Source organism: Pongo pygmaeus, chromosome 1, assembly GCF_028885625.2.
Source record: "Pongo pygmaeus isolate AG05252 chromosome 1, NHGRI_mPonPyg2-v2.0_pri, whole genome shotgun sequence".
NCBI classification, from domain to species: Eukaryota; Metazoa; Chordata; class Mammalia; order Primates; family Hominidae; genus Pongo; species Pongo pygmaeus.
The window spans coordinates 108622375-108634744 of record NC_072373.2 but is presented as its reverse complement, the minus strand read 5'-3'; the positions used below and the strand labels follow the sequence as shown (position 1 = coordinate 108634744).

General features: G+C 44.8%; 1 protein-coding gene across 1 annotated transcript in view; it reads right to left on the bottom strand.

Annotated features, from left to right (window-relative positions):
* The window catches only part of LOC129015142 (neuroblastoma breakpoint family member 11-like), a 2260169-nt gene that overhangs the window by 574567 nt on the left and 1673232 nt on the right, over window positions 1–12370 (bottom strand).

Here is a 12370-nt window from a genome sequence, read left to right as displayed (position 1 = left end):
ACAAAAGAAACTGGTTCTTTTCACATCCTTATCCTTGTGATGTAGCATTCCGCTTACATATATATATGTATACATATATATGCATCCAACTATCCTAAAAGACACTGCCCTTCATCATTCCATGCCGTTAGACGTTTATAGGACCATGCATGGGGATCTCCTCCAGACAAAAGTAAATGCTGGTGCAGAACAGGTAAGTGTACTATAATTTGAGTACATCAGCTTTTGGGCATTTTAAACCATGGCTCAGACAAGTTAGAGCAACAGGGCAGGTTGATAGCAAGAGGGAGTGTTTTTCTTTTAATTTTCTTTTCTTTCTTTTTTTTTTTTTTTGAGACGGAGTCTCGCACTCTCGCCCAGGCTAGAGTGCAGTGGGGCGATCTTGGCTCACTGCAAGCTCCGCCTCCCGGGTTCACGCCATTCTCCTGCCTCAGCCTCCCCAGCAGCTGGGATTAACAGGCACCCGCCACCACGTCCGGCTAAGTTTTTGTATTTTTGATAGAGATGGGGTTTCACTGTGTTAGCCAGGATGGTCTCGATCTCCTGACTTTGTGATCCGCCCGCCTCGGCCTCCCAAAGTGCTGGGAGCCACCACGTGAGCCACCACGCTCGGCTTCTTTTAATTTTCAAAGAGCAAAGTGATGTTTGCCACTGTCATTTCAGAATGAGGTGACTATTTGTTCTTGTTTGGTTTTGTGGGGTTTTTTGTTTGTTTGTTTTTGAGACAAGGTCTGTCGCCCAGGTTGGAGTACAGTTGCATGATCAGGGTTTACTTCTGCCTTGACCTCACGAATTCAAGCAAACCTCCTTACTAATCCTCCCAAGTAGCTGGGACTACAGGCACGTGACACCACACCCTGGGGTGTGAACTGGGATTTGATGTTTTCAGTTGGCTCCTTAATGGAATAGGTTCCCTTACTATTCTGGAATACAGATTGTCTTCATGGTTACCATTCTCGTGTGCATTATATTTCTACTACTCTGCTAAATTTTTTCTTTTTTTTTTCTTTTTTTTGTCTTTTTGAGACGGAGTCTTGCTCTGTCGCCCAGGCTGTATTGCAGTGGCAAGATCTCAGCTCTCTGCAGCCTCCACCTCCCATGTTCAAACGATACTTTTGCTTCAGCCTCCTGAGTAGCCACCTGGCAAATTTTTATATTTTTAGTAGAGACAGAGTTTCACCATGTTGGCAGGCCGGTTTTGAACTCCTGACCTCAAGGGATCCATCCGCTTCAGCCTTCCAAAGTGCTGGGATTACAGGCGTGAGCTACCACGCCTGGCTCTCAAACCACTTTAAGTAAGCAAAGACAGATTTGTCTGGCTTTTTAGTACATTGCTGAATTATCCTTCAATCTATATTTTTAGGAAGGACCTGGGGAATGGCAACATGCACATATTTGGCTAAAATGTGAACCTTTCATGTTCTGCTTCAGTCTCCTTTAGAAAATCCTTCCAATTTGCCTTTTGCAACCAGTTAGTGGCCTTGCCTTCTTCACCAGAATGTGAATTGATAAAGGTCAGAATATTTGGGCTCAAAGGTTTCGACAGTTAAATCGAATTTTCTGCCAAAGCCTATAGGATCTTGGAGCCTGCTTTAGAAACAGAAGAGTAAAATGTATTTAAATTTAGATCAGGGAAGTCCTTTATAATATTCTTTTTTGTTTTTTGAGACGGAGTCTTGCTCTGTCGCCCAGGCTGGAGTGCGGTGGGGCAATCTCGGCTCTCTGCAAGCTCTGCCTCCCGGGTTAACGCCATTCTCCTGCCTCAGCCTCCTGAGTAGCTGGGACTACAGGCGCCCGCCACCACGCCCGGCTAATTTTTTGTATTTTTAGTAGAGATGGGGTTTCACTGTGTTAGCCAGGATGGTCTCAATCTCCTGACCTTGTGATCCGCCCGCCTCCGCCTCCTAAAGTGCTGGGATTACAGGCGTGAGCCACCGCGCCCGGCTATAATATTCTTAATTCACATTTTGGTGAATAGGTGTACACGATGGTAGGCTCCCTTCTTCCTGTGGGTTTGGGTTTTACCTTGAAAGGGGCTGTCAGAACAGAAGTTTCAGGGAAGGGGCCAGAGCCCTGGGGACTTTCCTCAGGTGATGCTGATAGAAGAAGAGGCAAGGCAGGACACAAAGGCTCAGATAAGAAAGACTATGCAGGTGCAGGGGCAGGAGGAGAAGGAGCGATTGCAGGCGAAAGAGACAAAGCCTCCTCAATACTTCAATATTTCTCAATTCAGTTCAGAAAACGTGTCAGTTTACCTCCTTAAGCTTACTTCCTCAATGGAGGCAATATTCCCAGTTCTTTTTTTCTTTTTTCTTTTTTTTTAGATGGAGTCTCTCTCTATTGGCAGGCGGGAGTGTAGTGGAGCGATCTCGGCTCACAGCAACCTCCGCCTCCCGGATTGAAGCAATTCTCCTGCCTCAGCCTTCTAAGAGTAGCTGGGATTACAGGAGCCCGCCATCACGCCCGGCTAATTTTTTTATTTTTAGTAGAGACAGGGTTTCACCATGTTGGCCAGGATGGTCTCGATCTCTTGAGCTCGTGATCCGCCCACCTCGGCCTCCCAAAGTGCTGGGATTACAGGCGTGAGCCACCGCGCCCAGCATAACCAAGATTATTAAACCATTCTAATTTGTCAGAAGAGTCACACAGATTTTTAAAAAAATAATGTGATGGGCCAGGTGCGGTGGCTCATGCCTGTAATCCCAGCTCTTTGGGAAGCTGTAGCGGGCAGATCACGAGGTCAGGAGTTCGACACCAGCCTGACCAACATGGTGAAACCCCCTGTCTACTAAAAATACAAAAATTAGCAGGGCGTGGTGGTGTGTGCCTGTAATCCCAGCTACTGAGGAGGCTGAGGCTGGAGAATTGCTTGAACCCGGGAGGCAGAGGTTTCAGTGAGCCAAGATTGCACCACTGTGCTCCAGACTAGGTGACAGAATGAGACTCTGTCTCAAAATAACTAACTAAATAAATAGATAAATAAATAAATAAATAAAATAATAATAATGTAATGAACGTTTTCATCATTTATATATTAAATACTTACATTATTTAAATTGTTCAAAAGCATCAAAGATTCCTCTCTGCTATCAACTTCATTTCATTTATTTTATTGTACCAAACTGTCAAGACCATTCATTTGATCTACAGCTGAATCTATTATTTTTTCATGTTAGAAATTCAGCAAGAAAATTTTTCCCTAATGAAACCTCACATTTCAAGCATGAGTAGGCTGGGTGAGGTGGCTCACACCTATAATCCCAGCACTTTGGGAGGCCAAGACAGGTACATCACTTGAGGTCAGGAGTTTGAGACCAGCCTGGCAAACATGGTGAAACCCTGTCTCTACTAAAAATATAAAAATTAGCTGAGTGTGATGGCGTGTGTCTCTAATCCCAGCTACTCTGGAGGCTGAGGCAGGGAAATAGCTTAAATCTGGTAGGCGGAGCTTGCAGTGAGCTGAGATCGCACCACTTCACTCTAGCCTTGGCTACAGAGCAAGACTCTGTCTCAAAAATAAATAAATAAATAAGCATAAGTAGTAAAAAAATGAAATAAAAAATAAGGCACAGGGTCTTGCTCTGTTATCCAGACTAGAGTGGCTTCAATCCTTCTTCTCTCCTCAGCTGCCCAAAATGCTAAGATTACAGGTGTGAGCCACCACACCCTGCTTAATTTTCATATTTTAATTTTATATACATAATTATTACTGTCCTTAAGATAATTGGGGCAGTAATCTCTTTAAAGTTTTAGAGACTTAATTTATCTATTCACTCTACTGGAAGAGTGTGCCAACTGGTTTCATAAGAAAATATATATATAAATCAGAAAATTTCTTTCCACCATTCCAGGCGGCATTCGAAAGCAAATAATTGTGTTATCTACAATCGTTTAAGGTGAAAACAGATGCAATGGTATTTATTAACAAGGCTTATCAGTGAGCAAAACAAACTGAAAAAAGGAACACCATTAGATCCTTGGTAAACCCTCACTGCTGAAAATCTGAGTGATTCTGTGATACCCTTTTGAGTCTGGCAGGGCATTCTCTTTCCAGAGCGTATAAAAGTGAGTAAATCATTTATTTTCATCCATTTTCATTAAGAGCTGAACTTCCTTGATGTTCCGGAGATTATTAAATTTGATTTGTGGCCAGGCGCAGTGGCTTACGCCTGTAATCCTAGCACTTTGGGAGGCCAAGGTGGGCAGATCACTTGAGTTCAGGAGTTCGAGGCCAGCCTGGCCAACATGGCAAAACCCCATCTCTACTAAAAATACAAAAATTAGCCAGGCATGGTGTTGCATCCCTGTAATCCCAGGTACTCAGGAGTCTGACGCACAAGAATGGCTTGAACCCAGGAGGCCAAGGCTGCAGTGAGCCAAGATCGTGCCACTGCACTCCAGCCTTGGTGACAGAGCGCGACCCTGTCTTAAGCAAAAAAAATTTTTGATTTGTATAGTTGTGAGAAGTGCTTATGTTGCTGACTCCATTGCTTATTTGTGATCATATAAATCTCTTTTCTCCTTTCTGTAGTGTGATTTAAACTTAATCCTTAAAGGACATATATTTCAGCTGGTTAGAGTTTTTTAGCCAGTAGAAACCTGAGTATATGAATCAAAGAAAACTGCTCATTACCTGCCACAGACTTAGTTTTCTTTCTGTACTAAGATTCTTTTAGGTATAGTAATTTGTTAAAGCCAAGAGCTCCTATGGAATGAAGTTAGGTGGTGGGAGTGGGTGGGGCATTGAGTAGTAAGATCTTCCTTATAATAGAGATGCCACTCTTGCAGATATTGAGAGCTATCGGGCCCAAAAAATTGTTACCAAACATTGGAAAGACAAGATATGAGCAACTTCTGATTGCTGCAGTCTCAAATATCAAGAAATACCATTATCCTCAGGACAATGAATAGACAATCAAAAAAGACTCACAGACTAGATTAGCTGTCATGTATCACCAAACAGGGACTGGATCCTTGTCAAACACCACCCAACAGAGATTGTCCCCAGAAATTCACTTCATAACATCAAAACCAGAAAACCACACTGATGCCACTGATGGCAGAAAACAATGATGCAAGAAAGAGAGAGAGGGAGACAGAGAAAGGAAGGACTTGCCCAATGACCATACTTAGTATATAAAAGCAAAACAGCTCAATTTCTGCTCATGAAAACAAGAACCGAGGGAACAAGAACCAATGGCTCTAAGGATCCAGGTCTGCACCAGGGGCCTGTTAGGTGCAGGATTCTGTTGGCTCCAATGATGGGTGTCAGATGGATTAATTTTCGTGGACATAGCCTCCGAAAGAAATCAGTCGAGGAATAATACAGAGACACTTGTCTGCATGCTCATTCTCCATTAATATAGAAGGGAAACTGGCATTAGATTGTGTTCATCAAATAAAAGTAAAATCAAGATTTATAAAGAAAAGAGGAAAGGGGAGGAGAAAAAACATGACTGGGACCATTGTGATTTTGCTCTCTTTGGATAAGCAACTTGGCAGAAAGCTATCAAAGAGGTCACTATGACCTGTCTTCACCGGACCAATGTGACTTGGTCACTACAGGAAACAATTACAGGCTGGGCACAGTGGCTGATGCCTGTAATATCAACATTTTGGGAGGCTGAGGTGGGCAGGTCACTTGAGCTCACAAGTTGGAGAGTAGCCTGGGCAACATGATGAAACTTTGTCTGTACAAAAAATACAAAATTTAGCCAGGCATGGTGGTGTATGCTAGTAGTCCCAGCTACTCAGGAGGCTGAGGTGGAAGGATCAGCTGAGCCCGGGGAGGTTGAGGCTGCAGTGACCCGTGATTACACCACTGCACTCCAGCCTGGGTGACAGAGTAAGACCATGTCTCTAAATAAATAAATTAAGTTTGAAAAAGAAACAGGGCCAGGCACGGTGGCTCACACATATAATCCCAGCACTCTGGGAGGCCAAGATGAGAGTAGCACTTGAGCTCAGGAGTTCAAGACCAGCCTGGGCAACATAGTGAGACCTCGTCTCTAAAAAATACATATTTCTTAATAAATATATATAATAAAATATATACTATATTTTATTATACATAATATATAATTGTATGTATTTATTATCTTAATAATATGTATATATTTATTATATATATAAAATAAAATAAAAAAGAAACAATTACAGATGTTGGAGGACTTTAAAATATCTCAGCCAGGTGCAGTGGTTCAGGCTGGTAATCCCAGCACTTTGGGAGACTGAGCCAGGAGGATCACTTGAGCCCAGGAGGCTGAGGCTACAGTGAACTATGATCGTGCCATTGCACTGCAACCTGGGCAACAGAACAAGACCCTGTCTCAAAAAACAAAATAAAATGTCGTAGAAGTTTAGCTGTCCATCCTATGCAACTGAATATCTGTGTGTAATGTCCACCATGTCCTTCTGTTTTACCTCCTCCTTACTTAAGTCAGAAAGGCATTTGTCCCCTTATTAGAATATCATTGGCACATGGCCTGGGGTGGTGGCTCATGACTGTAATACCAGCATGTTGGGAGGCTGGTCAGGAGTTTGAGACCAGCCTGGCCAACATGATGAAACCTTGTCTGTACTAAAAATACAAAAATTAACCGGGCGTGGTGGTGCAGGCTTGTAAGCTGAGATCACTCCACTGCACTCCAGCCTGGGCGACAGAGCAAGATTGTGTCTCAAAAAAAAAAAAAGGAAAGAAAAGAATATCATGGGCACATGTATAGAAAGTTTGTTAGGCCAGGTGCAGTGGTTCACACCTGAAATCCCAGCACTTTGGGAGGGCAAGACAGGCAAATCTCTTGAGCCCAGAAGTTGGAGCTCCTGGGGGTAACCTGAGCAACATAGTAAGACCCTATCTCTAAAAAAAAAAAAAAAAAAAAAAAAAAAAGTTGGATTTGATGGTGCACACCTGTAGTTCCAGCTATTCTGGAGGATCGCTAGTGCCGGGGTGGCAGGGGCGGTGAGTTTGCAGTGAGCTGAGATCATGCCACTGCACTCCATCTTGGGCGACAGAGTGACAGCTAGTCTCAAAACAAAAAGTAGGGGAGGGGAGAAAATTTGTTGTGTCAGCAAGTAAATGAAGAAAGGGATGTTATTAGAGTTGAGAAATAAATTGGAATGTGATTTGGTACCTTTCCCACAGAAGGTAAGTTTGCTAAATGTGCTGAAATTAGAAGCACTATATAAGGCCCTGTGCAGTGGTTCATGCCTGTAATCCTAGCACTCTGGGAGACCTCGGAGGTGCCTGAGCCCAGGAGTTTGGGGACCAGCATGGGCAACATAATGAAACCCTTTCTCTACAAAAAATACAAAAGTTAGCTAGGCCTTTTGGATGCGACAACTGATTGTGCCACAGAGACACAACCCTAGTGGCTTAGGACTCTGGGAAGATATAATCTCCCCCGTTTATCTAGTGATTGATCATGCATGAACGCTTTAAAAGCTGGAGCAGGCGGCCGGGCCGGGCGCAGTGGCTCACACCTGTAATCCCAGCACTTTGGGAGGCCAAGGCGGGCGGATCACGAGACCATCCTGGCCAATAAGGTGAAGCCTCCGTCTCTACTAAAATACAAAACATTAGCCGGGCGGGGTGTCACGCGCCTGTATTCTCAGCTACTCCGGAGGCTGAGGCAGGGGAATCGCTTGAACCCGGGAGGCGGAGGTTGCAGTGAGCCGAGATCGCGCCACTGCACTCGAGCCTGGCGACAGAGCAAGACTCTGTCTCAGAAGAAAAAAAAAAAAAAAAATCTGGAGCAGGCGTCCCTCAGTGGGCTCTAACCACCAACCTTTAGATTAACAGCCGAACGCGCTAACCGATTGTGCCACAGAGACACGTAGTGTACCTTCTTCTGGGCGCTATAGGAAGGGTGCACTGACCAAACACTCCCCAGTCCTCCCATCCTCAGAGCCCACCAGGCAGTACAACTGTGAAAGGCCTTGGAAAACTGGAGCGATGAGAGCGGTGAATCGTGTTGGTCTCATTGGAGACGCGCAGGTTGGGAGATTCTGGAACCAGGACGACCTTGCTCCTCACCTGCATCAGAATCCCCCGGAAACGCCCGACCCAGACCCGGACCTGAGCCTCCTGGGGGCCCAAGGGAAGCTGAACGCCCGGTGGGCTCCCGGGATGGTTCTTTGTGCCGCCTTGACCCAGTGAGGCAGCCTGTGCCCACCCTGCCCAGTCACTTTTGAGGCCGCTGCGCAACTTCCGCTGCCATCTTCGGATCCTGTGTCCCGCACGGGGGCTCCACCAGGGCAGGGATGGTGGTGAGGGTGGCTCATGGGTCCCCTCGCGGGGAGCAGGGTCTGGCACTCACCAGCGCGCACGACTAGGACTTGTTGAATTAATCCATCGTCACTTTCAGCTTTCAGTCCTTTGAAGAGCCCCGAAAATGGAAATCATGAAGTATTTTACCATGGGGAAGTTTTGATTTGTTTTCTGTTTTTGTTTGTTTGTTTTGGAGACAGGGTCTCGCTAGGTCGCCCAGGCTGGAGTGCAGTGGTGCAAACACGGTTCACTGCAGCCTCGACCTCCCGGAGCCATCGTCGCCTTTAGCTTTTAGTCCCTTGAAGAATCCCAAGAATAGAAATCATGAGATTTTTCCATGGGGAAGGTCTTTTTTCAAAGCGTTTATTCACGTTGATTTCTAGGTATCCCCCGGGGAGGGCAACGGGCAGGGCCTCCAGTGCACCTTCTGCGCGGTGGAGCCGCGGGGGCTCAGCTGGGCAGTGGTAGGGTCGTGGGGCGGGAGGACGGGAGGGCAGGAGGGCAGGAGGGCAGGAGGGAAGGGAAAAGCAAAAGCAGGGAAAGAAGCCGGGGAGCGGTGGAACAGACATCCAGACCTCCTGAAAGGCTGGTGCAGAGGCACAGGCTAGATCTTCTGGAGGTGAGAATTGTTTGTTGTTGTTGTTGTTGTTGTTGTTGTTGTTGAAGCAGAATGTGGAGGAACTGAGGGGAAAATTCAGAGAGAACATGAAAGAGCTCCAAACGCGAGGACCTATAACTCCCCAAGAATAACATCTTCCAGAAGAACTAGACAGAAAACTGGGCATCTGGGAACCCTGAAATCCCTGGAGAAGTAGCATCATCATGACCCTCTGTGTTCCTTTTGGCCAAAGGACTTGCTTCCCTTGTTTGTACAATTGTTAGTGTTTGTTAAATAAATAAAACCCTTTTCATATATCTTTGAAAGTACATTGGCTCTATTATTTTATGATTACCAACAATGCTGCAGTCATAATTCTGGTACACTTCTCATTGGCCACTAGTGTATTTCTATAGGGTAGAGGCCTGGAGAGCAGTTGCTCCAGCATAGTGATTACATGGTTTTTATATCATTCCATTTTCTTTCCTTTTTTGGCTTATTAGCTGTAACTCTTTCTTTCTTCTTGTCTGCCGCTCCCCGACTTCTTTCCCTGCTTTTGCTTTTTCAGTGATGGCTTTAGGGTCGCCAGAATACATCTTTATCAGTGCCATCTAGTGACATTCCACCTCCCCTTCTGGCCATTATGCTAGTGTTGTCATGTAATTTGGTTTTAGACATGTTATAAACCCCACAATCCATTATTATTGCTTTTGTTTAATTGGTCAAATTATTTTAAAAGATTCAAATAAGAAGAACATGTATATTTAACTATGTACATACCGATTTCCAGCAGTCTTCATTTCTTTGTGTAGATCCAGTTTTCTGTCTGGTATCCTTATCCTTAGTTCTGGAGGACTCCTTTTGCAGTTCTTGTAGTGTGGGTTGCTGAATTCTTTCATTTTTTTTTGTATGTCTTTAAATGTCCTTATTTCAGTCATATTCTTGAAAGATTTTTCATTTTGGCATAGAATTCTAGGAAAACTTTATTTCTTTCAGTACTTTAGGATGTTGCCACTTTGTTTTTCTAAAACTGGCATAAAGCGGGCTTCTTGTACTTGTCATATAATATTTGGAACGCATATTTAAATTAAAAACATTAAAATGGGCTGGACAAGGTGGTGCACACCTGTAGTCCCAGCACTTTGGGAAGGGGAGACAGGAGGATCGCTTGAGGCCCAGAGCTGGAGACCAGCGTGGCCAAGACAGCAAGACCCGGTCTCTCTGTCTCTCGTATATATATATATATATATATATATATATATATATATATATATATATACACACACACACACACATATATGTATATATATGTGTGTATATATGTATATATGTGTATATATGTATATATATACACACAATATATGCTCATATGTGTATATATACACACATATCATATATACACATATGTGTATACGTATATATACACACATACACACATATACATGTGTATGTGTGTTAATATACACACATATACACGTGTATGTGTGTATATGTGTGTATATAGACACATATACACATATATACACATATGTGTATGTGTGTATATACACATATGTGTATGTGTGTATATGTGTGTATATATGTGTGTATATATATATACACATATACACACATACATATATACATCGTGACTGTCCTAGATTCATCCTAAGTTCCACCAACAGTGCATTTAAAGTAAAATGTGCCGAACCTGAGGGTCAAACCTACCTGCTGATGTGTAATTTGTGTTTGTGAGATATTCTCAACAGCATTTGCTTTCCCTAGCATAGTGGTTTTCATGTTTTCCTCACATCTGAATGTCTTAAGTGCAAAACCTGTCAGAATTCATTTCCTTTGCCAAAAGATTCTAAAATACTTTTTTTTTTTTTTGAGATCAGCGCACTGCAACTTCCACTTCCCAAGTTCACAGGATTCTCCTGCCTCAGCCTCGCGAGTAGCTAGGACTACAGGCCTGCGCCAACACAGCCGGCTAATTTTTGTATTTTTAGTAGAGACGGAGTTTCACCGTGTTGGCCAGGCTGGTCTCAAACTCCTGACCTCAAGTAATCTGCCCACCTCGGCCTCCCAAAGCGTTGGGATTACAGGCGTGAGCCACCTTGCCCGGCCTAAAATACTCTTACTTCAAGTAAAACTGCATTAAAAACAAAGTTCTCAGTTGCATCCCTGGAATCCATAGAAAGCCCGAGAGAGACAATCAAGTGCTACAGGATCAAGCGCTAAACAGGGGAGGACAAAGCATGGCTTCCTAACTAGGAGTCAGGGCAAAGTTATCTGCTTTGGTCTCCAGTGGAGACCGGAACTTGGTTCACCTGCGACGGGAGGACCCGGCCCAGAGGAGGCGGACTTTCTCTTCATGGTGCCTTCAGATAGGAAATCTCCTAGGATTTCTTTCTTTCCCTTTGATCTACTCCCAACGCTCCCTTTCTGTTTCTTCAAGACCTTTTTTCGATCCCCACTGCGCAGGACCTAAGAGGCTGGTGCCCTTCCCTACCCTCCCTGCCTGAGTGTCTTCAGCACCCATGCTCGCCCAGAACGTTACTGCGTGCCAGAGAGAGCGAGAGCACCAAGGAGGGCGGTGGGTGCAGTGGAAACCAGAGTCACCGTGTGCCTGTGCCTCGTGGGCTCCTAGCAAATTGAATAAACGCCCCCTGAAGCTTCTCTGCAGGTCACAGGGAAGGGGAGGGCGGCTGCCGACCCGGCGGGAGAAGCATCAAGAAGAGTCGGGAGGACCTGACCCTACCCCAGGACCTTGAAGACAGGCTCGGCCGGCTGATTTTAATGGATAGGCCCAAGGAAAAGGCTCAAGGGCGGCCCAAACCCCGACGCTGAGATTAAGGCTTTCAAATGTCTGAACGTTTTGATGTTGGTCAGTAGAATCCATCCCGCCTTTATCAGGAGACTCCTTTGCCAAAATTCAGAGATCTGGGATTCCTGCTGGTTGCCGCACAGAAAGCCAATCACCGAGACGAGTATCGCCAAGGAAGGCACTTTAATAGGGTGCTGCAGTGGGGGAGATGAGAACTCAGTCTCAAATCCATCTCCCTGACCAACCAAAACCAGAGGTTTAGATGGCAGGGAAGAAATGTAACAATGAGTAAGAAAACAGGAGCTAGGGAGGAGCAAGGAAGCAATCATGATGAATGGGGGGTCCCAGCATCTCATTTTCTGGATGAATTTCTGTTCTTGGATAGCTTTTTTGACAGGCCTGAAGATCATTTCCTCAGGAAGGAACTCAGATAAAACAAATATTAAGTTTCTTTTTTTTTTTTTTTTTTTTGAGACAGAGTCTTGCTCTGTCACCTAGGCTGGAGTGCACTGGGCACTGGTGCAATCTCGGCTCACTGCAACCTCCGCCTCCCAGGTTCATGCCATTCTTCTGCCTCAGCCTCCCGAACAGCTGGGACTACAGGTGCCCACCACCATGCCCAGCTACTTTTTTGTATTTTTAGTAGAGATGGGGTTTCACCATGTTAGCCAGGATGGTCTTGATCTCCTGCCCTCGT